The following is a 27,600-nucleotide window of genomic DNA, read 5'->3' as shown; positions in this document are numbered from 1 at the left end:
GCCAAACCCTCCAGTTATGAAAAAAGAGATGCAGCTAGATGCGGTATTTGGACTTGGATGTGGAATCCCTAATAAGAATAAAAAAGTGATGGAAGAACAATTGCAATGTAAGTGGAGTCACGCAAAACAAAGGAGAAGTGTGAAGTGGAAAGAGAGCAAACGCTGGAACAAGTTTTATATTCTCCACAGTTTACAGTTTAAATTATGGTGCAGTGCGTATCAGCTAATAGTTTTTCCACAAGTTCCGTTTTGTCACTGTTCTCTTTCCGTGAGAGCCCACGACACAGAGCTGGACTGTTGAACAGTGGCTACATTTCACTCCAAGTACGGCTACACTTCAGCGGTGGGATTGTTGTTACCCAACTGCATCCGTCACTCTTTCTAAAGGCGTCCGAGATCCTTGGCATGGAAAGAGCTACACAGATGTGCGATGGCTGCGTTCTACGGGGAAACACAAAACCAAAGCAGGAAGGATAGCAAATGGAGTTGGTTTTCTTGTGGTTGCAGCACAAGATTCTTGGGAATCGGGAGTTTTTTCCAGGCCTCTGATTCTCTGGGTACCCTTGACAAGCAGACAACGTTTTAGTTTAGCTATGCACAACATAAACACAAACACACCTGGTCTCCCAGATGTGCTGGGGAACATACTGCATGTATGTCAAGGTTCCCCAAAGGAGAAGGAATTTGTGTTGTTGCGTTTTGCTTACTACAAACCACCAGGAGCTCTTCTGCGCCCAACTCCCTTACTGCGTGCTCACACCATGGGGTTCGGAGGGTGGCACACGGGACTGACTCACGGTCGTGTTTCTTAGCTGGCATAAGTGACCTTTGCAGGACAGACTGTTTAGAATTTTGCTGGGAATATAGCTTAGCTTCGAGTTCACCGGTCTCTCTTAGTCCTCTTATAGCTGTAGGACATTTAAGGATATGGTCCAATGAGAGATGAAAGGAAGGCTGCTTCTCTTCGAGTCAGAAAAGGTTTTATTTTGATGGGTGCACAAAATGAGATTTTCCTCTAATCTCCTGTGTAATTCATTCACATAATCTCTTTGTAGGCACATCATTTTAATCCTTGTTATTACAGGGAGAACCTAAAACACTGAAAGCGTCAAAACACACTGCTCAGCAGCCGAGGCCATGATGCTGGGTCTCCCTACTCTTTATACAATAATAAAGATTTACATTGTTTAGGTCTTAACACTTCACTGGAAATGTACCCTGAAGTTGGTATTCACAGAAAAAAAAAAGGAAAAAAAAGAGAAAGTATTTGAACGAGCAACATGCAGGGCAACACTGAGCCATGCCAGCACAGGGAGTTTTCTACTGTATGGTAACGAACTGCAAAAGCTGGGTGCGAGGGTTTTCAGTGTGAGCTGAACCCAGAGACTGAAGCGTAATTTGCAGAGTTGCTCGTGGTTTCCTTTATATTCAATCTCCACGGAATCTGTTAGTGCAGAGCAGACACACGGAGAACATAAACGATAAAGCTATTGTGTAAATAGGTTTCTCTAGCATGTTATTTCGTGTTCCCAGGTTTTAGATTGCCATCCTTTGGCTAAGATTTGCATACAATAAATATACCTTTACTAGTAATGGACATGGCTCATAATGAAAATCCCCTTGTACCAGTAAGTGATTACATCCAGAAGAGTACTGCATCCTCCTGTTCAGAATTCATTACTGATGGACTGAGAAAGGAAAATTCTTCTCCTGCCTGAAATGGAAACGGGGACCGTCACCTTCCCTGTGATGTCACGCTTCTCTCACGCTGCTGCTGTATCCTCCCTTCTACACGTATCTTATACATGTTTTCATGCATGTTTTCATCTCATACAGTGTTTTCATTTTTCTGCTATGCACTGTATTACGCTCTTCGGTATTTGTCCTTTGCAAACCTTTGCAAAAATGGACACACCAACCACCGGCAGTGGTGGGTGACAGACGTTCAGGTGTCTTTCTAACTCACCTGTGCCCATATCCTTAAAATTATTTAGGCATCAGAGCCAGCCAGCTACATATTCTTGAGGATCTGGGTCACAGAGGTATCAGAAAATGTTATCTTCGCTTTGAAGTGCAACTTCAATACAAATTTGCTTGCTTTATGCTGCTCCTTCCCCCGTGCTTATTTGTATTGGACACATTTTTGGTAGTGAAAGAAGCAGAAATAGGTTACTTTGTGTTTCAGTCCCTTAATCATGCATTCTTGGACCACTGCTTATTTTATGGGAAAAAAATCTTTTTACTGAGGGTGCCACACCTACGTTAAGATGCCACTTCTCACTGACAGAGAATGGAAGCAACCGATTCGACTGCTGGGCGACCAAGCCCAGGGACAAAGCAAGCAGAGGTGATGCGAGTACATTCGAAATTCCCGCTCTCTTGGAAGCACGGGCTGAAACCCCTCAGCTTCCGTCTGAGCCAGGTAAGCGCTGCTCTGTGTGTCTCCCCACAGCAAGGACGAGAAGTGAGACTTCTAAAACAGAGGTCCATTGCTGTTCAGCACAAACCTAATGAGATGCTGCAGTTTTGCTGTCCTGTGCTAAATAAATGCAGGCGGCGTATCTATGGCGCTCTGTGAGCAGTTACTGGTGGAATGTTTTTTCAGGATGAAATACATTAAAAAATATCACTGTCTGTAAGTAGTAATTACTATCCATTTGATGTCATAATATTAAGCTTGTATTACCATAATTTTCGTAAAAATAGAAGACTGTTTTGCATGCTGCTTTTTGGGGAGATTTTGATTTATCTTGGCTAAAGCATTTCTTTTTCCTTCTCACAGCATAAGCCGTATTTTGCCAGCAAGCACATCAGTCAGCGTTGAGTCATACTCAGGTTGCCTGACTCCCCAAGTAATGCCTGTTGTGCTCAGCTGCTCGCTGTGCCTAGACAGGGAGAGCAGTCCCAGCTTCGGGGCAGCACCTGCTAGGGCAGAGGCTCAGAGACAGAGAGAAATGTCGGCCTTTGGGGTCGGCGGAGAGCAGAGGTTGGAAGGCAAGGTGTTTCAGAGAAAGAGAAGCGGGTAAGAAGGGGTTGCAGAAGAAAAGGGAAGAAATGTAGAAATTTTAAGGGAGAATCAAAGAAAGAGGAGGAGAAGCAGCTGAACAAAGCACACGCAGGGAGCTGTAAGGGACGAAGCAGAAGACAGTTCGCCATGGGGATCTAAGGCTCCTGTGTGCAGTGTATGCAGAATTAGAGGGCTGGAGGGCTTTCATGCCACCCGTGGTGACAGTGACCACCAGTGGCTGCTTCTCACCCAAACGCGTGGTGGCATTTGCACGTCAGGGTTTCTGAATCCTGTTGCGCTGACTCTCATGCTAAAGAGCTTTCAGGCGGCCAGGGAACGCTGCCAGCGGGACTGGTCGGGCCCATTGGAATTCCGGACACTCTCTTGAGGCAAAAACACTTGCAAAGAGAAAGGTACAAATGAGTAAAAGAAAAGAAGTCACAAATATTTTCAGAGCTGCTTCTCAGTTTTGAAGAAAAACATTCACAAATACATGCTCCTCGTCCCTCCCACGTGCCAAGAGCTAGCCCCAGCCTCCCGACGACCAGAAACGAACGTGAGAGGAATTGCAGAGAACCCGGGCGGAACATAACAATAATATTTGTTTTAATTTCTGTCTTTATTATACACAGTTCCAATATTTTTTTTTCCAACTCTTCTTGCATTTTTATAGTACTCCCGTATGCATTTAAAAGGAGATTGTTTAATCAGTAGCTGTCACTGCTTTAATTATAATAGCAATATTGGCTCTACAAAGCTATGTAAATCAGGCAGACTCACATTCCAATCTAGTATTTCCACATTCCCTTTATTTGCAACATTCTTCAGAATCTTGCAAGAATTATTTAAACTACCTCTGGTCTCCTCTGCTGAAGAATCGTATCTGGCTGGATTTCTCCTGCAGCTGAAGCCAGCCTGGCCGCCTTCTCTCGGGCTGTTCGCAGCCCAGCTAGAGGTGGGAACGAGAACATGAGATTTTCTGGGAAACCGTATCTACCTGTTCATTTCTGCTGCACAACGGTAGGGAAAAAAGATCACACATTATTTTGTGCTTTTTCCTTCATTGCCAAGACTTGCCCGGGGTTTGAAGGGACTAGGCAGAGCTGCTAAAAGAAATACAGACGACAGTGCACGCTGTGATTGGAATCAGGCAGTAACGACTGAGGAAGGGCCTTTTCGAATTTATTCAAGTGGCAGACTAGGAGGTAAGTATTAATAGCAGATGCTAATAAACCTTCACGTGACCAGAAGCTATATCCAACACACCCTTTTACGCACACGCAGTCGCGGCAAACCTTGCAGTCTTGACACAGGGAAAATTCCCATTAGAATTCATAGGAATTTGCGTGAACAAGGACTGAATGACTGCAGACTGGCAGCCCAGCCCTGCCTTTCATCATGACAGCATCCAATTAAAATTAATGAAGTAACTTGTTCAGGATCACCCAGAGAAATGACGAGAGAGGTGGGGGGGGGGAAATCAGGTTACATGAGGCACTGCCAAATTCCTTAATGTTACAAAGTCAGAAATACTTAGGAAACAGAAATGCTGGAGAATAGCGAGAAATGCTAGCCATCAGTCAAAGTGGCTCCCAGGCAATCCAGCTGGGGTGATGAATTTGTGTATATATCATTACTGAGGAATAAAGTCCTGCTTTCTGGCAGTATTTCTAACCCCTCTCACATGTAATCAGGTATTACGATTAAAATGTGAGAGTATCTTCCATTTTGTAAAGGAAAATAACTATGCCTTAACCTGCCAGGTGGAGTCAATCTCTCTTCTCTTCACCTACACCATATCTCAGCTCCCTCTTCACATTTCAGAGCAGACCAGAGACGATGCTCTGCAGCTGGCTGCACCTGATTTTGCCCCTCGCCCAGCTCAAAGCAGTAAATGCTCTTCTGTCCATGCCCAAACCTCCTCCCTCCTCCAGCTCACCTTCTGCCCCGGCTGCGGCTGAAGGGAGAGGACAGCCCTTTGCAGGCAGTCTGAGAGGGCAGCTGTTAGATCAGCTGTGGTGTTCGAGCGGCGTAAGGGGAACGGGGAGGATGTAGGTATTTGGCCTGCTATTTATAAAATAAATGAGTTTGCCTGCTTGAGTTGCAAACGCCACACGGGAGTCACTAAAAACAGGAAGAGTTTCAGAACTCTAATTTGCTTGTCATTCTCCATGCCGTTTGATTACCTTGTACAGTTCTTTCTGTTTGCAATAAAAATAGTGACTTTCCAGTCATTTTCATTTGAGGTCTCTCTCTAGCACTAACACCATCATAACATTTGAATTGCAAATACTGTGAGAAATATTTATTAAAGATAGTAACTTCCTCTGGAATTTTATGTCTGTGTGCATCTGTATCTTCCTAATGCTTTCCGTTGCTCTGAGGGTTTATTCCGTCTGTCTGCTAGCAAGCGGCTTTAGTTAGCTCTGTGTCTGGAAGTCAGGAAGCAGGGAGGAGCAGTGCAGTTCATGTACTTTCTCAGAAAACTGTTCAGTCACAGCCTTTGAAAGAAACATCTGAGTGTTGTACGAGAACTTCACTGCGCAGAGAAAACCCTGCTTGACTAGACACTCCGTACCAACCTGTACGACACCCGTGCAATTTAAATGATGAAACGAATGCAGGAAGAAGATCCTATAATGAAACTGCATCCTCTCCCCTTCTTCCTGCTGCTTCCCTCTCTCTCAGCCTACCTACCTCAAAATGAGTAGCTTGCTTGCTGTGCCCATTGTACTCCAAGAGGAACAAGAAAGAGTGTCTGAAACCAAAAACACAAAACATGTCAACACACGTCTACAGACACCATGATGGGGCCATCCAAATCCCTGCACCCCAGCACGCACAGTATTTTCTCCAGCATGCTAGCTGCTCACGGAAACAGCACAAGAAGAAAACGGCAGCAGAGGAATTTTAAAAAACCACCTCCCTAACGTGCAGCAGAACAAACTCACAGAGGCCACTGATAAAGGCAAAACGGGTAAGTCCCCCACGGGACAAACACTCCTCCCAAGCTTCTGCCAGGCAGAATGTGAAGCATTTTCCCATTCGTGAGGACACCGTTAACCTTTTCTGAAAAGGAACAAAGGCCGCATTGGATTTTCACTCCCTCGAGCTGAAGCTGCAGAAGTCTCTGTGGCTGTGCAGGTGCAAAAAAAAAGAAAAAGGTTCCCTGATCATCGTGAAACACCATCATGTTACAGAAGTAGGACCCAACAGTCTTAGCTTTCTGCTCAGCTTCATTAACCAGCATTTCAAAACAACTTCTATCTGCTGTTCAGCAGATATTACTTGTTTTGGAAGCCTGTACAGACTTCATAGACTTCTGCAGCAGAAACAGTTGTTCAGGTAATACAGCAGTAGGCTGTATTTGTGATTGGTGACTTGTGTCTGTCCATAGGCTCTGCCTTATCTTTCATGTAGGTCAGTTGTAGATGCAGAAAGTTGGCATCAACTTAGGACCTTCCTCACTTTCATAAGACCAATGACTATGGTGACATTGCCCGTGACAACACTGTCAGGCAGCGAAACCATCTGAAGCCATGTAAGTGACAGACCAATTTCACACAGAAGTATACCACTAAAACGAGGGTATGCGAAGATCCCCAACTAGCTTGCTAGCCTTCGGCACTCTGTGACCCTCCTTCACGCTTGATTACTGTCAGTTTGTCTCTCTGGTTTCAGCAAAGCTACTCGCGACATACATCAACACAAGTAAGATTAGAAGGAGGCTCCTTGATTCTCTCCATCTCTTTTTTCCCTCTACTTTGACAAATAAAGAGGTTCCACATTTTTTTTCCTTAAATAAGTTGGTAGAATGCTGTCAGTTTAGGTACTTTATGCTTCATGAACTGTAAACAATCAACTAAGAGGGAAAAGGTCAAGAATCCACGATTTTTTTTGTCTTAATGTGCCTAGATCCACATGTCCAAGTGATACCATACAACATCGATCCGTTGCTCTGAGCCAGTGCCTTGAGAAAGCACTTTCTAATTTCAGATCCAAAAGACTGTGCTCCTTCCACTGAGATCCATGAAAATACTGGTTTGAACCGGCACAGGATAACGGGCTTGAAGAGTCTGATGATCAGAAATTCTGGGCTCCAGCTTTTCTCATTGGCCTCTGTTGAAATGGAGGAAGATGAGAAATGCTGGACTTCAGATACCAGGTCACCAACGCTTTGCGTGGGTCATTTGCAGGATGGAAAGGAGGTTTCCACTCATTCACAACGATTGCACGCTGCCTACAGAGAGCAGAGTACCCGGCGTATATTCTACAGGCAATACTCACGTCGCTGTCAGCTCAGCTCGTGCACTGGCTTTCAAAATGCACGACAGTTTATATCGCACGATAGGCTGCTCCACTTAAATACTTCAATACTTGAAAACTCTCTGCTTAAATAGCATTGTGCCACAGTGTAAACCACCAGAAAACTAAATAATAAGTTTGTTAAATGTTAACTGAAACTGTTCGCAGTGACGCACAAAATCAGAGCTACAGATTAAAACGAACAGAATATGCTACTGTCATAAAGTCGATGTATAGAGCACATGCCACACTACAACTTGGAATTAACTCTGGCCATATTTATGGAATATGGCATGACAGGGCCTGGATCGTGAAACCAAAAAAAATTCCAAGTGTCTTAAATTTCCTGACAAGTGTTATTTTAGCAGTAGGATACCCCACTCTCCTACTGTCTTACTGCAGTCATAAACCAGAATCAATATTTTCAGTGTTATTTGCAGTGTAAATGATGACAAATGTTTTAACTTTGAGGTTGCTGTATTAACTTGTGTCAGTAATGGGATTCTCCCCCTCTGTCTCCCCTAAATGATGTCCCTATTTTCCCTTCAAGATAAGCCTCCTGACTACATTTTCAACAATACCAGACAGAAAAAAGCATCTATCATTTATTAAAATTGTATTTTTAAGGTTAATTTATTTCCTTTTTATAGTAGATACATATATAAAGCTGTTTCAGAGAAGCATCTACTGAAGCGCTGTTTGAGTTTGGAAAGATGCAATTACCAATGTTGGGTCAGCAGGGAGACCTACAGGCTGCACAAAATCATTATTTTTGAGAAGTCATACTCACAGTCTGGTGGTTTACCTCTAGGAGGAACTTACACTGCGTACTTCACCTACGGGCAAATCTCATCGCTGATCTCATTCTTTTTGCTCTTGCGGTGGCTTAAATTGGCATCACGATGAAAACGGAGATGTGAATTCAAGAAACAGCCGTGGCTGGTGTTGGGCCTTTCTTCCTCTGGAGAACGTACACATTTTTCATAACAAAGTTTGCAGCTTGCCTTGACTGTCTGTGACAAAAAGCTTGGACAAAAATTGTCAGAGCACAGAGGAGGACGTTGCTTTAAGACACAGCCAACAAAGCCTTTGTGCTTGCCCAGCAGATAAGACACAAAAAAGAAGTATTGGGAGATTTGTCCCTCTGGCCTTGCCTTCTCCTACATAACACTTCCATAGTTTCTGCTGAGTAGCTTCAGTAACGTCTTCTGCCCTTACAATCGATTTGAGCCCATTGAAACGCACGGGGCTACGTTTTGGCAGCAGCAGGAGCTTGCTACTGGGTCAACGCGAACAGAGCCTTTCCATTCTGACGGAATGGCGGTGCTGCTTGGCACGCTAGGCGTTGTCAAACATAACTACGGCCTCAGACAGACAAACGCTACATAATACAGGAATATGAAAATAAACTGCAGTATCGTGTTATTACCAGCTCGTCTTTTATATGGAACATGACACTATATTAAATGAGAATCCAATTCATCCTTGATATTAAAATATGTCGAAAAAACCCCACTGAATTGTAAACATGGACAATAGCACAGCTCCTTATACATTTTGAGACCCTTTTTTATTTGAGAAAGTTGGCCCTGTTCTTGACATTTGCTCTTATATTCATGGCAATGAAGCTCTGGAAATCCGTAGAGGCAGTTTCTTAACAGTTTAGCTTATAAATAAATCCAAGAACATCCAGCCAGCTAGATAGTCCAACCAACAACATATGTCAGCTTCAACGCTAATTGCCTGTTTTAAGCCAGACCAGCCGAGTGTCTGCTACCTTACATTTTTCCTGGGCTAAACTCAATTTTTTTTTTCTTCAGCAACACAGATTGTAAAAGAAATAATTCACAACGACTGAATATTTTGGCTGACCAGAACAGACGTGTTATCTTTCATTCTTTAATCCTTATTTAAAATTAAATCTTGGCAACTTTAAAATAATCTTGAACGCAAAAATTCAAACATCTTGTTTGAAAACAATGAAATGCAGCATATTTGTACTTCCAATATTTTTTCCGTTTTTAAACTCCCAGCCAAATCAGTGAGGAATTGTGACTATTGAATAAATGCATTTTTGGTAAATAAATCATTAATGAAAGTTATGACTCTGAGTCACTCCACTCTAGATACTGTATATCATAACTTTCTAAAGATCATTCTTTGGTCAGAAATATGTCTCACTGATCTATTTGTAAAGCACTGAGCATAGATCTAACCTTGAATTATGTTGTTGAGTGATTAATAATCACTAACTTTTCCATAATTTCTACTACAGTACAGCCCAACATGCCCACTGATACTGGACTCCCAGCAGGTTAGACTCTGGCAAACAAAGCTAATCTCCCTGTTTAGAATCATCCATGAGTGCTTAAAAAAGATCAGAGTAGAAGAAAATGCCCAAATCTGCTTTTTAGAAGTTTCATGTTGAGACAAAGGCAGAACGAAGGATTTCTATCAAGTTTTGCAAGAAATCTGTAGAAGAGATCAGAAACTGAACCAGCGTCTCCTGAGGCCCTCTGTGGTGCCTCCCTACAAGACAACCCGTCCTGGGAAGAAAAGACAAGCCACGCTTCTTACTTCATCATTTTCCGCGCTCCAATGCGGTGAAGCTGCTGGGCCAAGGGTCACCTCCGTCCCCAGGAGCATCTCCATCTAACTGCTCAGACGCCGGCGCAGAACGGGGTGAGGGTCTGCAGCCTCAGACGAACGGAGTGGTTTTCTGATTGCGATTTACTCTGTGCGTCGGTCTCTTTGAGTCTAAGCCGTCGACCCAGATCAGGCGGTGGCAGGCACTGCGCAATCACCGACCAAATCAAACAGCACTTCTCTCCAAGCGCTCACAGCTGAAGCACTGCTGGTACCGCCAGTGCCTGAAGTGCTGATGATTGGAAAGGAAATCAGGAGTGCATAGCCATGACATATGTTAAGGCTTCATTATTTTTATGAATAATGACAGGCTCAGGGGCATATGCGGATCCGAGTTTTAATATGCTGATGAAAGGTTCTGTGTTTATGCTCTCATAGAAAGAAATCTCTTTGGAAGACGTTTATCATTACAGAAAGTTCTTTTTTCCTATTTGGAATGTTACATTCTTTGGGGGATTTCAAGAACTGATTTGCAATAAAATTTCCAGGAATAAAGACACAAAGAGAGAAAAAAAATTATTCTAAAGAGAAATTACATGGAAATATGAGAGGAAGGAAGGCTATTTTTCTTCTAGCTGGCATGCAAATGAAATGGATATAGCTGTCTTTAAGAATATTTATTTGCTAAAAGAGAAAAGGAAAAATAAGAGAAAATCGTGAAGAAAAAATGAAGCAAAGGAGATTTATCTAAATTCTTACCTTTCATTTTAATAAACAAGAAAATAATATGGTGACATAGCAGTCTTTGGATTCTGAATCCAAGGACACCCTCCCCCTCCAAAAAATCTTACATTGTCTCTGTCAGCACAGATTGTGCATAAATAGATTTAAATTAGGACATGTTTAGCTCTTTCTTAGAGCTAAAGTTAGCAAACTAACTTCTATTCTCTTAATTTATTGCCACTACTTAATGAGCTGAGCCATATCACATAGACAGTCACACAGGGTGCGTGTCGAAAAGCTGTTTCAAGGAAGCAGATACTGCTCTGTTCGGTAGCATCCCACATTTTATGCAGCAGCTTTCTTGTGCAACAGCTGTGCTTCACTGGTGAAACAAGAGCTACAGCAAGAGACACATTACAGCAAGAGCCTTTTCCCGGGAAAAAGCAGGAGACTGGTCCATTTAATTAATATTTGACACCACAGATCATCTTTGTTTCCATTTTTTTTAAATACTCTGTGGAAAGTTTCTCACTCTTTAAGAGGGCAGCAGCATCTTACAGAAACGCACAGAGAAACCTTCATTTCCCGTTACTCTAACAAAGACTGGTTACTTTCCCATGGGAAGTTTCTCTCTCTGCTTGCAAGAGAACACTTCGGTTTCTAAAGAGGAGAAGCAAGCGGGTGAGATAGGAGCTTCAGAATAGTCAGGGTCTGAAAGAGTTTTCAACATCCTGTTCGGCATCTGTGGAAATCTTCATAATTCTAAACCATAAAAGTTACTTAACAATAAAATGGCCATTTTCATCTCACTGATCTGAATGCACATTAGTCTGCTGTTACAGAAGAAGTGTTGTAAGGAAAATGTGGTGCTGATTTCACCACGCTGCAGTAATCACTGGGTTTCCATCGGTGTTCGCAACGGGAAGAGGTTTCAAAGAACGCTCCCAGAAGGTAGGAAGGCAGGCTGTGTGCCTGCCACCATCACTGGAAGGGTTTCTCAACAGGCTGTACCACTGTTTGTTTTGAATGAGGTAGATATACTTGTATCTTCCTTGGGCAAAGTGATGAACTAAATGACACGGCGAGGTCTTTTGCAGCTCTATTTTTGTGATTTATAATTAGCCTTTGCTGGTGAGTCTTCCTTCCGGGAGCTGTACAGGAACATGTGTTTCTCCTGGTGTTCACACACAATTCCAAGGCATGCTAAGAGGAGCTGGCATTACTCCCGGGCCATGGCTGAGCTGCCATCAGGCCTTCCAACTAAAGCCGGGTGAAGCTGAGTCAGTGCTGGAAGAGAAGACCTTCGGAGAATCCCAAGTTGCTGAAAACCAGTGGAAACTAAGAACTGCTGTCTCCAGTATGAGACAGAACACCGTGGTTCCAGTCCCTTCCGATTGTTGTTCAGGATATCGTCATCCTGGCCATACTCACAGCTGGCCAAACATTTCTTGTTCCCCAAGCTCCCTTGTGATTTAATGGATAAAAAGACTGTTCACTCTTTCTGTCCCAGCTTCAGGCTCAGTACGTGACTGAGAACGGACTGCTGGAAAGGAAGGTCCACGAACAGCTCTGGGGCAGTCAGAACTGATCCTGCTTTTTGTGGCTTTCTAGGAGAGGATTTTTCTGTTGACAGGTTGGAGCTCTAACACGCCTCAGCTGTGTTCAAATGAACCCATAAAGTGGCCAAGTGAAGTACCAGGCTAAGGAAACGGCGTTGCTTCTAGCACAGAGACAGGTATCTAGTTCCGTTATCTCTTTACATACTGCACCACCACATATATCAACTTGGGCAACGGACAGTCAAGGCTGTGATTTCTTGGTCCTGTGTTGGGGTCCACTGAGGCTGTGCTCCGTTTTGTGACAGGTTACTTCTGGGATGAAAAGTCACTGCTACACATTAAAGAAGTTTATTCTGGAGGGACCGGAGTGGACCCTGACACGGTCTTCCCAGATAATCGCTGTAGCACGACCGCTAGTGTTTCTGTGAAGCCCTGTGCCAGCTGGTGCTTTAGGACAACCTCAAGAGAAAGGACCAACACCAGTGAAGAAACAGGGATAAGCCTCGGTGTATAAATCTGAGGATACTTGAACAGGAGTCTTTTCATCTGCAAAATGAGAATACTTGAACATTCCAGACAAAAGAAACAGGACAGCATCACTGAGAAAAATCCCTTTGGATAAACCACCTATGAAAACACTGCACAAAGTATAGATATGAATAATCCCCTCATAACATGAAAACGGAATTGGTAAAATCTTGAGAAACAGCATTTAACTCTCATGCTCTTTGTGTGAATATTGCCAAAACTGAGAACTCAAACCCGCTCTTGCTCACCTAATGAAATTCTTGAGAAGAAAAGCAAAATTCATAGTAACAGTTTCTAGAGTTCTGCTGCTGTGTAGAAGCACTATTGTAAATTCCTGCCTGCTTCCAAAAGGAAAGCCATGGTAACTGTCCTGTGACTCTGTGTGTACTGCAAGTAAGAATTGTTAAGTGCTAATTTTTAAGAATCACACTCTATTAAACTCCTTAAAGGAAACCTCGTTTATGCATCTGCTTTTTCTTTCCTAGGAAGATGCAAAACTAAGTTATCATGACGACATTTTATTGTGTACAAAATTAGCTCAATTACTAAATCAGAAGAGAATTCCAATGGAAATAGATATAACAATAGTATGGAAAATAAATAAAATCCTTATGGCTTCCTGTACTTAGAAAATGAAGAATGAGTAGCCACGTTCTATAGAAGGACCTGTGTTGTTGGCTATATAGTGCAAAAATGCTGATTTTTAATAGTATTAAGTATGCTCTATTCTGCCTATTAAACTTGTTCTATCCTGATAATGTTCTGTGTACATGAAAACTATCTGGAAATGGAGAACCTTAAGCATCTGTCCTTTATTTTTGTTTATTGTAGATTTTGATTTTTTTATCCATGTCACAACAGCTGCGACGTTTTCTGTGGATTAGAAGTCTGAAACAGCTGATGACTTGTCACGACACACGCACACAATAAATCTCTAAAAGGATATAAGGTACAAGGACAGTAAGTTCTGCTCCTACCTAACTTGAGGCCTTGACAAGTTCGATGCTTAGCTGCTGTGCTTAAATTAGAAACAAGGTCATGTTAGGCTTCCAACATCGTTAATTCATGCTTCCTGAGGGAGATGCAGCCCACCTATGATATGAATCACCCACTGGAGGTGCCTAGCATTCTTCACTGACTGCAAAGGGACCCTACGGTGACCTTGATCCAAATATAGATTCTTTACTAGGTACGTGAAGTTAGCTTAAAGGAATCCAGGACTCTCTAGATAGTTCAGTGAGTTTAGATCAGAGAGGGGAAAGCAGGTAAGATGAAATGGGGAGACATGCTGTGCTTAAAGAACCCAAGCACATTTGGTATTGGAAGTTCTGATAATAAGAAAAACCCAACACTTTACAGAAGAACTTCTGTCCCTCATTCTTTATGTCCCATTTTGGCCTCTGACCTTCCATCCCAGACAGGAACCCAAGCCAAAAATAAACACCCCACCCTCTTGCTCTGGTTAAGATGGTTACTTGCTCAGGAACATTAGACCACTGTCCTGGGTCAGACCACAGGTCTGTCTCTGCCAGTACCCAACAACAGCCAGAAATACCTGTCTATGGGGGAGCAGAAGTGTTGGAACAAACATGGTGAGACATTCTTCTGCAATATTCTTCCAGTTTCTAACAATCTGTGGCTCAGGGGCATCCTTTGTGGTTAGCAACCTTCAACTGCATTTCTCTTCTATTACCCTGCCAAATGTCCCCTTTCAGTTGTGTAAACTGTTGTCACCCACAGTTCCTTGGGGCAAAGAATTCCAGTGCTGAACAGCATGTTATTTTAAGACTTCCCTTTGTTGCTTCTGATTTTGTGGTCTTTTCTGTACCATATCCTTTTGCATACAGCACCAGGAATCTCAGACGGTCCTCCCAGCCTTCGAAACCTCTGAAGGGTGAGTAGGTAACGATTTGGTGCAAGCTCGCGAGTGACTGCAAGACTTGGGGAACAGTACCTCCTTTTTCTCTCTTCCCAGGCTCAAGAGGACACATTCACCCAGCTAGAAGCAGCGACTAAAATGCAAAAGGCCTCGTAAACACCAATACTACAGAAGAACCACATCAAAAGGAAGATACTGAGGAGGGATCAAGTGGAAGAGCTTTGTAGGCAGCTGAAGGGAAACATTCAGAGATATGCTAAATCCAACACTCTGGAGAACTTCAAAAGAGGTCATTCTGCAATTTTAAGAGTTCCTGAGAGGACAATGAGCAGCAGCCTCTGAAACTATGCCCCTCTCCACTCCTTGAAGAAGTTTTTTACCCTGTTGGATAAATAAAATTAATTTTGACAGGTTACTGTCTTCTAAACCAACATTGAACGCTAAACCTCAGGAACTGATTGGAACATTTTTCAAATTCCCCTTAAAAAAAAAGAATGCAGTTAGCCTGCGATAAAAAAAGAAACTATGTTAGGGAATACCGTGTATCAAGACAGTATTAAGACAATTATTTTTAAAGATTTAGGCAAAAGACAAGCAAGCACAGAGATCAGACTTTTCCAGGAAATATGCTAAGCAGGGGAGACCATGTTTCTCCACGAACTTTTCAGCCCAGCTTTAATGCAAAATTGGGTACAAAGTGCATCCTTTGCAGAAACCAGAAACAAGTTTTAATATTTGCACTACTTTTTTTGTTTGGTTGGTTTTTTCACACCAAATTCCTTCTAGTTGTTACAGTTGTCTACCCTACTTGTATATAAAAACTTAACCAGTAGCCATGCCTAACTTGCATCTGGTAACCTTTGCCGCTCCAAAGGCACGCTTTATTACCTCCTGGAATAGGTGCAGCAGGTTCTCTACATGGCTGAATGTGAAATGGTCTGGGAAGAGAGCAAAAGGAGTACTGAATTGCACAGGGCTCTTAGGGGAACGAGATACTGGTATGAAGGATGCACTGACCTCATGTTCTCAGTTACACAGATCTTCGGTTCCTCTGGCTGTGGCAAGGAGTTAATGACATGTTGGCAGGCACGCCTAACAGGACAGATCAATACAGATAATTTGTTTGCAGAGAGCACAGTGTTATCTCAGCCCTGAAGCACACGGAAGAGATGGTTTCCCTGCAGGAAAGCCCTAACTTTGCTTTTGTAAAGGAGTGCCTGCAGAAAGCCCCTTTGTGCCATGCTGTCCGGTTTCTCAGAGTCCACAGAGGCTTGCGATTCCACGTGCTGGAAGCACAGGAGAAAGCTGCTCTTGCAAAATGGCACCATGTGATGCATGAAGAACCAGAATGATGCACTGATGGGGGGCTGAAAGGAAATAAAGATAATAAAGGTTGCTGAGCTATGGAGTACTCTGATTTCTAACCATCCAGAGCTTTCCATTGATCCTCTTGTGCTCCTACCCATCCCCTCTCTTCCACAGGCCCAGTCCCTTCCCCTGTTTTCCCACTCCCTCTCACCTGGAACCTGAGATTTTCTGTCCCTATTTTCTAGTCAAAGCTCCTCAAAAATGCTCAGACTTGGAGTATAACAACATGCTACATGAAACGTACTAATAGGAGCCTTAATACAAAAGTTTGCTATTTGTGGCAATAGGCTTATTTTTTCATCAGTTGTTTCTGTCAGCCTTTTAGATGGGAAAGGAAGCAATCTTGGCGTGTAAAGTCTCTTTGTGAGGATACACAGCTCCTGCAGTGTCAAATGTCTCAGTTTGAGCCAGAGTCTCTGTTAGAGGTACCTCTGTGCTGCATTTGGCAAACATATTAAGAGGAAGCAATAATAGGCAGGAGTATTTTGACATCAGTTAAAAACCACCAAATTTTCTAAGTTTCCATTTTCCATATCCCTACAAAGTACTTCCTATCTTGTTGTGAGAGAAATACCAAGCGACTGGAGAAGGTGCTAAGTGTTCAAAAAACTCCTGACCAGGATGTCACATTTTCTCACCATATTCCAACCCTGCCTCCATCTCAAATACAAGTTAGTTAGCTTGTTTGAGGTGCTAAGGGGTGCTTTCTCATTGCAATTTGATATTTAGCAGATGAATGAAGAGATATTACCAAATGTCAAGGAGTGGCAAAGTCAGGCTGCAGGGAGCTAAGGGCAACCGCAACACTGGCTGGGGCAACGTCCTCACCAAGAAGGGGTCAGCACCACGGTACCAGTGCAACTGGAGCCGAGAGGGTCTGCTGATGTTAACCGTGCTCAGCCAAGAGTCCCGTGACTTCCAGACACCTCACAATGATGAGGCACCTCCATGGCACCAAGTCAGGAAGTCAAGTCACGAAGACAAAGCCAGGATCAGCAAGGCACGTGGCCAGACAGGGCATTCCCGCATCACAGCTCAAACAAGGACCAAGGCTGAGGCTTGAGCTCAATCTGGCTCCCCAGCTAGAGGGGCAAGCCCCCAGCAAGGCTTCTCGCAGCCCCTTCTCCCAAGCTAGCTGCTTTCCCAGCAGCCTGACCCCACATCACCTGCCGGCATCACATCAGACAAAACCCGGAGATGGGAGAAGAGGTTGCAGAGCTTGGTGGTGCCCTCAGGGCCCTGACATCAAGATTCTGGAAATGGATCTAATGGATCATTGCTGATCTATGTTTATATTATGTATAAGCATTTCCAGTTTTTTTCCTTGTTTATTTAATTTATTTAAAAAATATATATATAAAATGACACACATAGCTGTTGTGGTTGCTTTGATTCCCTTTATGGGAATATCTGGCCCCAAACTTCCCAACCAGCCAAAACTACAATTGTGCTGGAATTACATTCCAAAGATCTACAGGTAAGTAATACTTGGGAGTTCATATATCCACTAGACAGGGTTATTCATCCTTTTGCCATTATCCGGATTCAGCACTTGTGCACATTTCTGTCTGCTTTCTAAGGGCTTGTTAATCTTCTGGCTGCCTCCTGTACTGCTGCAACTGCTTTCTCTGACCGAGCACCTGTAGCACGCTGAATGGAAGCACCCTGAAGGAACAGACACTCTGGGGATTATACACTTCTGTCAGCTATGTATTTAAAAAAATTTACAGAGGAAAATAAACTTGCTAGTGAAAACTAAAGAAGCAACCCCGTTTCAATCTGTAACACACAGACTACCAGGTACGTCCTACTGAAAAGTTAAATCGGCATTACAGACAAATTTTAAGACACCTTGAGAAAAAGATACAAATCATTGTGTTTTAACTGATATTGCAGGCTCTGCTTCCAGATACGCAGCATACTCTGGCTAACAGCAATATGATTTCCAAAAAAGTACCTTCACCTCAGGCTGAATTCCTTCTTTATGGACAGGCGTTATTTCTCAGAACGAGTCAAAAAAGCCGGCATTTCTCAGCTGATTAAGGCTGAAAGGCCTGACCAGACAAGCCTTTTGGGTAGAACAGTAGCCCTCTATAATAAGCAATGGCAAATTATTAACATCATTTTAACATATTAACAATATTTCTGATGAAACGAAAGAATCTGTTCAATTCTCAGAACACGAGGACCCGCTGGGTACGAGCACACCGGTGCAAAACCTGCCAGGAGCTACGGCAGCGCGGCGCAGCAGCTTTCGCCATCGCAGGAGACGGCAGCAGGGAAAGCCTGGAGGACATCATCACAGGGATCCACACCATTCCTGAAACTTGCTTTCTTAAAAGGTACTCTGGCAGTTTGTTATTTTTGGAGAGTGGTACTGAGGAAAGCCCTAATATTGGGCTCCCTGACTAAAGCAGGGATTCCACGCGATGCTGTAACTTCAAACTGGTGTCTCCTTTCAACAGCGCTGGCAAACGACTGGTCAGAAGCTGATACAGACAGAAGGAGTCCTAACAACGAGCCTGAAAATGCTTTGGGGCTCCATTTTGCATCCAAATCAGGTTGGATTTGTTAAAAACTCTGACAGCCATTGAAACCTTCTTTGTACCACTACACGCAACCCAGTGCTCATAATGTGATATTTTAGGCTTACATGGAGAAAAGGAGGTTTATCTTGCACCATCTACAAGCTTTTGTGCTTCAGCCTGTGTTTAATTCCAGCATTCAGATCCTGTACTCTTCACCAGCTTCTCATATCATGAGCTAAAGAGTCTCTGACATTTTCATTATTAAGTCATCATCACATTATTCCTTTCAATTTGCTTCTGAAGCAAAAACTTGGAGAGCTCCTCTAGACAGCAGACATTACCGAGTCATCCAACGGGGCACAAATTAATACTCTATACCGATTAATACCCCATGGTACATATATCCAACTCTCCAAACCAGAAATTCAGTCCTGTTATCACTTCATTCCCAAAATGAGTCAATATTTGAGTCTGAAATTAATTGGGAAGAATGCAAATTGTTGTAAATCTCCCAGCAGCCACGTAATGGAGAATCTCTCTCAAAGGAATCTCCACAGGGAAATGAATGCAATTAAGGACCAAGGTAATAACTGCCAAGAAATTTTAAGCAGCTAGAGAAGCCTTATTTAAACCCTGAGTTCCCCCAGTGAGGTGAACAGGGAGTGCCATCTGTCCCTGAGCTGGAGCAGAAAGATTTTCAAGTACAAAAATGAATATTCTACACAAATACCTCTGTACTTTCTGTTTCCTCTCTGCATATAACCTCCTAACTTATTAAAAGAAATTAATAGCATTTGTAGAGGTCTCCTGTGCAACTCCAGTTAGCACCCTGTCTATCGTTTGAAGAAATCCAAATTATTACAAGCAAAGTGGCAAATGTGTTCTCCCTTTCCCAATGCTAAATAGTGCTCTGGATTGCCACCCTTACTACCATAGCAATAACTAAAATTAAGAAATGAGATCAGATATTCCTGGGCTGTCACAGGTCCCAGAATGCCCGACGACACTTTGCTAACGAACAGCAGCACCAGCCTGGAGCTCTTTCTGAAAGCAGGTCGTCCCTTGAAAGGGTCCCAGCGGAAGAGCACATGTTGTAGTAAGAGATTTATTTTGCCTTGCAGACAGCTTTACACAAAAATACAAATATCAGCTTCATCAGACAGGCTCAGGAGTCTGAGCTGGCAAAGACCCTTTGCTCTGATGCCCGCGAGTGCCACAATAAAGCAAATGGGGCCCCAGTCAGTATTGCCCGGGCCTGTCCAGCAGCTGAACGGTCAGGGAGAGACCCAAGGGCTACAGTGGTCTTTCGTGGACAAACCTCTGCCAAAAAATCACCTTCGCTGGGTTTATTTGCTCAAATATCATCAGGCCACCACGACTTCAGGTTTTAATGGCTGATGAGACCCGCGCCTGCATCGTGTGAATTTACAGAGAGCAGAGGAACAAGCCTGAGCCCAGAACAGAAAGCAGGGCACTTGGCTGTGTGGAAGGAGCAGCAGGGAAACAGCAGCTTTCCACCCTAGAGAGCAATGAGACAAATTCAAACGCAGCCGGAGCAGGCAGCTAGATACAACTGCTGAAGAACCACGGAGCCTGCTGAAGGAATTCCAGCCCTCCTGCCCCCTGCCCGCAGTCCGCTCCGTTCCCTGCTGTGCACATCTCCTCCTTTCATAACCCCAGCGCTCACTCTGTCGCGCTACGTCTGCGCTGGACTGTCTGGCCTTGCGCTGTCTGCGGCTTCGACGAGCTTTAAAATTGCCTAATTGCATCGTTCTGAGATCCTGGGAAGCACGCAGCATTTGGGAACGTTTATTAAAAAAAAAAAAAAAAAAAAAAGGTACTTTTCGTTTGTTTTTGGGCACAAACTGAAGCAGAGGAAGCTCCAGCTGAAGATGAGGAAGAACTTCTTCCCTCTGAGGGTGACGGAGCCCTGGCCCAGGCTGCCCAGGGAGGCTGTGGAGTCTCCTTCTCTGGAGATATTCCAGCCCCGCCTGGCCGCGGTGCTGTGCCCCCTGCTCTGGGTGACCCTGCTTGGGCAGGGGGCTGGGCTGGGTGACCCACAGAGGGCCCTGCCAACCCCGACCATTCTGTGATTCTGTGATTCTGTTTTTCTGATTTTGCAGAAAAAATAATTTAAAAGGCTTCCCCAAACAGGCTAGAACACAAGTTCTCTGCAGAGAGTAGGAGAAACTTTGTTTGCCATTTTAAAAAGTCAGCGTGTGCTTGTACCCCGCTGCGCGGGGAGGCCCCTGGCCTCTGCCCCGCGCGCTGGCGAGCAGCGGGCAGCAGCACGGACGGGCAGCACGGCGCAGGCGGGCGCCGGAACGGAGAGGCACGCGCAGCTCCGGCGCTGCGGGAGAACCCACACAGGGACAGGGCTACGCGTGACAGTAACGGGAGAAAGAACACGTCAAAAAGCGAAAGAAAAAGGCAAGGAGAAGATGTACGTGCCTGGACGCAGTGAGGTCAGTGCCAGGTAGAGACAACAGCCCGGAGCGAGAACCGAGGAGCAAAGCTGCCAGCGTGCAAACGGCCCCCCACGTTCTGGGGCAGACGATGCTCTGGAGACTGCGTGGCTGGAGGAAGGGAAGATTGAGAGTGCCACGGCCAGCGCAGCGCAGAATGTAACGCACCGAGTCCTCATGTAAAAATAGTTGGGTTAGGGGAACAGAAATAGAATTGTTGGTTTGGAAGAAAGATGAAGTCAGGCCAAAGTGCGCAGCTAAGGAATTCATAGAAGATTTTGCCAACCCAATGGATTATAAATCTGAGACTGAAAAAAGTCTTTCTACATATTTAAAAGTCGCATATGTGGCAAGAATAAGTTTATTGTCAAATTAACCGTGGAAATTTATTCTAGAGCAGGAATTCCCAAGTCTTCTGCTCAGTACAGGCTCTCAACCGTCTGAATTCCTTGTGGGTCACCATCTAAATTCAAAACATACTTTACCTGAAAATCAAATTATTTCCTAGACTACTTACCATTGTCTCATGGACCAATAGTTTGAGAAGTAAACAATTTTTAGAGACACGAGACTGAAAGAAGAGGTGTCAGCAGGAGTTTGGGATAAAGAGAGGCGACTGCGTCCTGTCGGGGTGAAGGAGTAAGATCTGGGACTAGAAACACGGGGAAGAAGGGATGAAGGCAGGACAGTGGGCTATTTTGATGGGACAGACCGAGCTGGTAGGCCTAAAATATGTACAAAATACAAGGAATAAAGGATGAGGAAAGCTTGGTCTAGATCAGAGACAAGTAGGAACAGCTCGGAATAAGGAGGGTTTGTCTCTAGAGACTATAGCAGTCTGAATCTCAATATTAATGCCAACAAATAAGAAATTGGATTGAAAACTTCCATATTTGGTAACGAAACATGCCAAGTCAGTAACCGTATACCTTTGATCATTCTCTTGGTCACATTCCTTCAGTATTTTCATTTGGCTATTTTACCAAAGTTAACCAACTTCAGTACCAAAGCAAGTTTTAAGGAAGCAGTTGCAGCAAATCCAAGACTGTTTTCCTGACTTCCCCCCTTAAAAATCTGAAAGCATTTGGATGCTTGTGTTAGTGTTACACCGAGAACGGTCTGCTCACGCTGTGCTGGGGACGACAGCCCCGAGACGGCACTGGCTGACAGACAGATTTGCACTCGGTGTATCTCCTGCATGAGCTGCGGGTCTGGCTTGTGCTCTGCATCTGTTTTCTCCTTTCCAGATCTGTGTTTTTATTGAAGTTCCCTTTAGAGGGCTTACAGAAAACTACAAGTTGGGACAATGAAGAAGAGACCACCACAAAGAATACATTATATACTACAGAAAAGATTCATTAGGATCTGGCACTGTGAAATAAGAAATCTAGTATTGCTCTGCAGTATAGTTATGAAATAATGAGTATTTTAAAAATTAGCTGCTATTAGATGTATAAATTACTCCAGATCAAATGAGTGTGAATAGGCCACACCACTACTAATTTTTCTTTAGCTTGGTGTCCTCATATTCCTACTGAATTTCTGCGTGGTGTGCAGGACGTGTGACACCAGTGAGCACAACGCGAGCAGCAGCGTTCCATGAGCACAGCACCAGCAGCAGCGTCGCTGCAGCTGGAATTGTCTACAGCTACCAGCCAGGTAAAGTCTGCGGGGAGTGGTAATAGCTTTTACTGGAGTAACTGGCGCTATTTAGGAAAAAAAAGACTGAAATAAAATCACAGGTACCCATTGGGGTTTTTTTATATGTGTCTCTCGTGGATGTAAATTTGTAATTTTCAGATAAGACATTGGGAATTGGGGATACACAAGTCTGTACTTTTCCTTTCTTGCTTTTGAAGATATTCCCCAAAATGAATGACATATGTAAGAAACATTTATGAATTCTGGATAGGGAAACAAAACTCAGTTCACGAAAGGATAACCACATGCATGAGGATGAATTATTCTTTACACAATTTCCAGAAGTTGGAGCTACAATGCCAGAACTAATGTTGTTGTTTAATCAGGACCAACCTGAAGACTGCTGTCATCAGAAGCCATAAATTCACAGAAGTATCAATTTCCTAGATACGATGGAAACCCTACCAGAACATCCTGGCTAGACAACACATGGCCGTTTGTTCTGATCGAATTTAAAATTTTCCTTGTTTGTGTGTTCATAAATCAAACTGAAAAGCGAGACCATTATGTTAAGAACCTAATATGAGGATATGAGGAACCTATGCTACTTCTGGCAGGACAAAAACATAGGGTGAAATCCTCTTTGGATTAACTTAATCAGATTACTTAAAAAAAAAAAAATACCAACCCATTGGGGAGACAAATGCATGGGTTAAATCTCACCGAGGGAGAAACATGGCTTCATGCAAGAAAATGTATTAGCCAAATCCATAATAAGATCAAGAATTCAGGTTGATGTTCAACAGTGCAGCTGCAGAGCTATGCTGGCTATTCAATACGTATGCCAGAAGAGTCCTAGTTCCAAATAAATCAACATAATGTAGGCTTTGCCTGCAAAAGAAAGTGGCGGTGGTTTCACTAGGATTGTTTCTTTAAATCAATTTCATTAAACATGAATCAAATCCACATGTGGAGACAGTTAAATTGATTTACAACTGGCTCATGTTGATATAGTATAAATTGATTTACAGCTGGCTTATGTTGGTCCAGCGTAAAGGTGGAATTTTATATGGAAGCTATACATTAATTTAAGTGCATCTAGACAAGACTGCAATGGTTCAATATAAATAGACTTAAAACAAGACTTCAGTTAAGCCACTTTTGCAACACTTTAAATAGCAGGTCAGGTCTTACAAAGCAAATGCACAAAGGCAGATGACAGCCCCTTTTCAAAGAACAGGAGATTCGAATCAATCTGAGTGAAATTTTACGGAACAGACCTGAGGCTGTCTATTTGTGCAAAACTACCAAGGATCAACTAAGATACTGACTTGAAAATTTTCTTTTTTGACCTATGGTCATTGTATTATAAAACTGACCCTACTTTTAAAGGAATTTAATGTCTTCCATCAGTACCTTTTTTGTCTTTCTTTACTTATTTTTTACATACATGTTCAACATCCTCCCATTGCCACAATGACTTTCTGTTCATGCCTATGGAAGTCACACACAGTATTCCAGCAGCACTGACCATCCTAGCCTGTGAAGGACACTTAAAACCCATCGGTTTTGATCATCAGAAGACAAAAACAAGAAAGTTTGATACAATACTGAATACCTTTTCTCACCAGTATGTTCAAGTCATGCTCCAGAGTCAGTTCTTCTGTCGCGTTCCCAGTGGAGGATCTAGGCCATGCAATGGGGAACAGGTCGCTGATTCTCATCTGCTTGTAGCTCTGCAGTCACGTTGCGAATCCTCATTTTATTTCATACCTGAACATATAGGGAAGAAAATACCGACGGGAAAAGGTGAGTTCTACAATATGCTTTCTGATAAGCTGAAGGCTTGCTACTTTTTTTTACTCAATGTTTTTTTGCAATGCCTTTGACAGATGCTAGAAGTGAACAATGCTTACTGGGGATTCACCAGTCTGTGTACGTCAGAATGGGCTGCAGTGACTGTTCACTGGGACGGCCTCATCAGCACCAGCCAGTAAGCACTCCACGCGTTTGAAAATTGGGCCATTTATTTCAGAGGCCAAATGGGCACTTGGGACCCTAACTTCACGTACGCATTGCTCGGTGCCGTGCCTGCTAGCCTCTACGACGCACAGTCCCGAGCAGAGACCCAAACTCCATCTCAGTGTTCCACCCTCCTGAAGTCAGTGGGTTTTTTAACATTTCCAGTGGTTTCAGTGGGACCAGGATTTCACCTCGCATCTTCTCTTTGCTCAGTTTAATGTTCAGTATGCCGTCAGTGGTTAATCAGTACAAACGGGATTCATTTATTCGGTAAAAGCAGGACTGTGGTGACAGTGATTACCCCGTTTATTAGCTTTAGTAATAGAAATGCTTTGTCATCTCCTTGCTACAACTAATGAAAAAACCACCACCAACCTGCAATGATTTTATGGATGACAATAATCTTCATTTTGATGGTGTTCTTCACGGACCAATTTGTGACATCAGTCACAAGGGATGGGGGGCTTTACCTGAGGAATCGGGAATGTTAATGTTCTTGGGAAATGCTCAACTGGATTCCTTTCGCTGGGAATTTTTACATGTCATATCACCTCCTTTTTCTTTCTTTCTTTTTTTTTTAGTCCAATATAACGTATGTCAGAAGGCACAATATTTTTATTAGCCTCAGAGATCAGCCATCTTTCATAGTCATGATTAAATGATACGTGGAAAGGGACTGATCTCTGAGGCAAAGAAATTTCCACTTATAAAAGTGGAATTTTAACAAGATGTTCTTGTGAGCCTCCTTCCAGCACATTCCTGGAAAAGGCTCCTTATGTCATTACCAGTCCCCCAAGCTCAGCACTTCTGCACTACAGAGGCTGATGCAGAACCGTTCTGCGCTGCCAGCCGAGGCACAGCGCTACTGCTGCTCCTTCACGGATCCCGGAGCACCCCAGGGCCGCTCCAGACTCCACAGCCAAACACCAGAAGAACAGTGTATTTACTGTCTGCTCAGAAGCAAAGTCTGTAATTACTACGGGAACAGTAACAGGATGCGTGCAGTCTAAGGACCTTAAAGGTAAGGAATTAAATAAAGGCCAGCTGAGAAGCGTTCTACCCAACTTCAAAAAACATTCAGAGAAATACAGACGAACAACAGCAAAACTAACAAAAGCAGAGCATGTTGGATTTCTGTCAACCTTCTGTGGTGTCTAGTGGCGTAAATATGAAAAAACCATAATAATAACAAAAATTAAACATAAATCCTGACTGCATCGAAGTCAACGCTAAACCTCCCATTAACCTGAACCAGACCAGAATCACTTCCACAGCAGTCTGGTGTGCGTGTCACTGCACAAGACGCCACTCAGTGTTCTATTCTGCTGGAATCACCTCTAAAATCTGACTGACCCTGGAAATATTTTGCTGTTACCCTTCTTACTTTCACTCTGATTTCCAGAATTGTGGTTCCACTCCCCACAGCAGCACACACACGCTTCACCTGATTCAGACCAAGGGAGTACAGATTCGCTTGACAATCAAAAGACACACACACAAAAAATCTACCTAAATATTATGGAATGTTGTTCAGGCTTTAGTTGAGAATAGTTTCAAGACGTGGGTGAATACAAACAAAATATAATCAAATTAAAAACAAGGGCAAGTTTAGAGTAGCTATTTCTACCTGTGGCCTGCCAACTGCTATAGTGCCACAAACCATCCCTAAAAACCTACAAAAATGAGGGAAAGCCATAACATAACATAAACTCACTCTGCGTATGCCTGCACTGCGCATGGAAGGTTTTGAGAATCCAAAAATTCACGTAAGTTGAAAAATCAAATATGTTACAACAGTGATACTGCTGAACGTGCTAACACGGTGTCATAAGTGGACTCAGAAAATGAGGATCATGAGCATTTATGCAAAATACTCCTCACAAAACACTGAGCAGCAAACAAGAGTTAGAATTTGGCTGCAAAACTGTTCATTCAAGGGATGTTCCTCGGGTCGGAATCCACGTACATTTCATAGACAGGGAACCTATGAGAGGATGGATTCTTTGTGGTTACTAAGATTTGAGGCTGTTCGTAAAGGAAAAGAAACTTTTTTACTCATAGCTTTTGTGTGCTTGTTTACCTTCTCTTTCCACCAGAGGCTTCTGAGCAGTCCAAGTTCAGCCAAACTTGAGCAATAATTCAGTTCCTCTGAGTTTTGTAAGCGCGTCAGGTAAAAAGAGCCAGACAGTACGAGCACCTTGGCAAGGGGCAGAAGCTGCAGTGGGACTTTGCTTGACACCAAAGAATCCACACAGAAAGCAAACCCGCTAAGTGCCATCGTCTTCAGTCGGACCGTGGAATCACTGCAGGACACCAACCCATAAAAATGCAGTTTTTATTACCTCTGGCTGTCCCAGAATGACTTGTTCTGAGCACAGATACAACAACAGATGTCTTGCTGATTAGGAGTTTTGCTACTGTCTCAAGGGTGCTCAGGACTTTGACCTTGTCCACAGAAGGCCAAACCCACAGCGCGCACGGACTGCTGGTACGCCTCCATGAAGAGCAGATGATGTAGCCCAGGATCCTTGGCCTGTAATCAGGCTGGGGGTACAGAATACACAGTCCCGCGTTTGTAAGGATTTCAGTACTTGGTGATTTACCCAAAGGCTGAAAATTCCCCAACAGCCTTGTTTTTGATTAGGATGCCAGGCTGAAAAATACGTGGTAATTTTGGAAAATCTCCGGCTCAGCTCTGTAAAGCATACTCACTGCAGTGATGGGACAGATGTTTATCCTGTTTCAGACTTGCGTGATGTTAACACTTATGTTCATTTATTACAGCAATACTTTAAAAACATAAAAGCCAATCAGTTCATCTCTAGAAGGAATGACAGAAGAGAAGGCTGAGAGGGGACCTTAGAAATGCCTCTAAATATCTGCAGGGTGGGGGTCAGGAGGATGGGGCCAGACTCTTTCCAGTGGTGCCCAGCGACAGGACAAGGGGCAATGGGCACAAACTGAAGCAGAGGAAGCTCCAGCTGAACCC

At 43.5% G+C, this 27,600-nt stretch overlaps 1 protein-coding gene across 10 annotated transcripts in view; it reads right to left on the bottom strand.

Annotated features, from left to right (window-relative positions):
* The window catches only part of SHISAL1 (shisa like 1), a 304,717-nt gene that overhangs the window by 87,960 nt on the left and 189,157 nt on the right, over nt 1-27,600 (bottom strand). For 8 of the 10 annotated variants that reach the window (XM_075443083.1, XM_075443075.1, XM_075443134.1 and 5 more), the window contains one exon: nt 24,208-24,362. The gene's annotated coding sequence lies outside the window, so the exon portion shown is untranslated. Of the gene's footprint in view, nt 1-24,207; nt 24,363-26,691; nt 26,710-27,600 lie in introns of those variants that run through there. The other 2 variants (XM_075443142.1, XM_075443126.1) reach the window with 2 other exon arrangements.

This window comes from Opisthocomus hoazin, chromosome 1, assembly GCF_030867145.1.
Source record: "Opisthocomus hoazin isolate bOpiHoa1 chromosome 1, bOpiHoa1.hap1, whole genome shotgun sequence".
NCBI lineage: Eukaryota > Metazoa > Chordata > Aves > Opisthocomiformes > Opisthocomidae > Opisthocomus > Opisthocomus hoazin.
The sequence above is the reverse complement of the archived record's forward strand: the minus strand, read 5'-3'. Positions and strand labels throughout refer to the sequence as shown.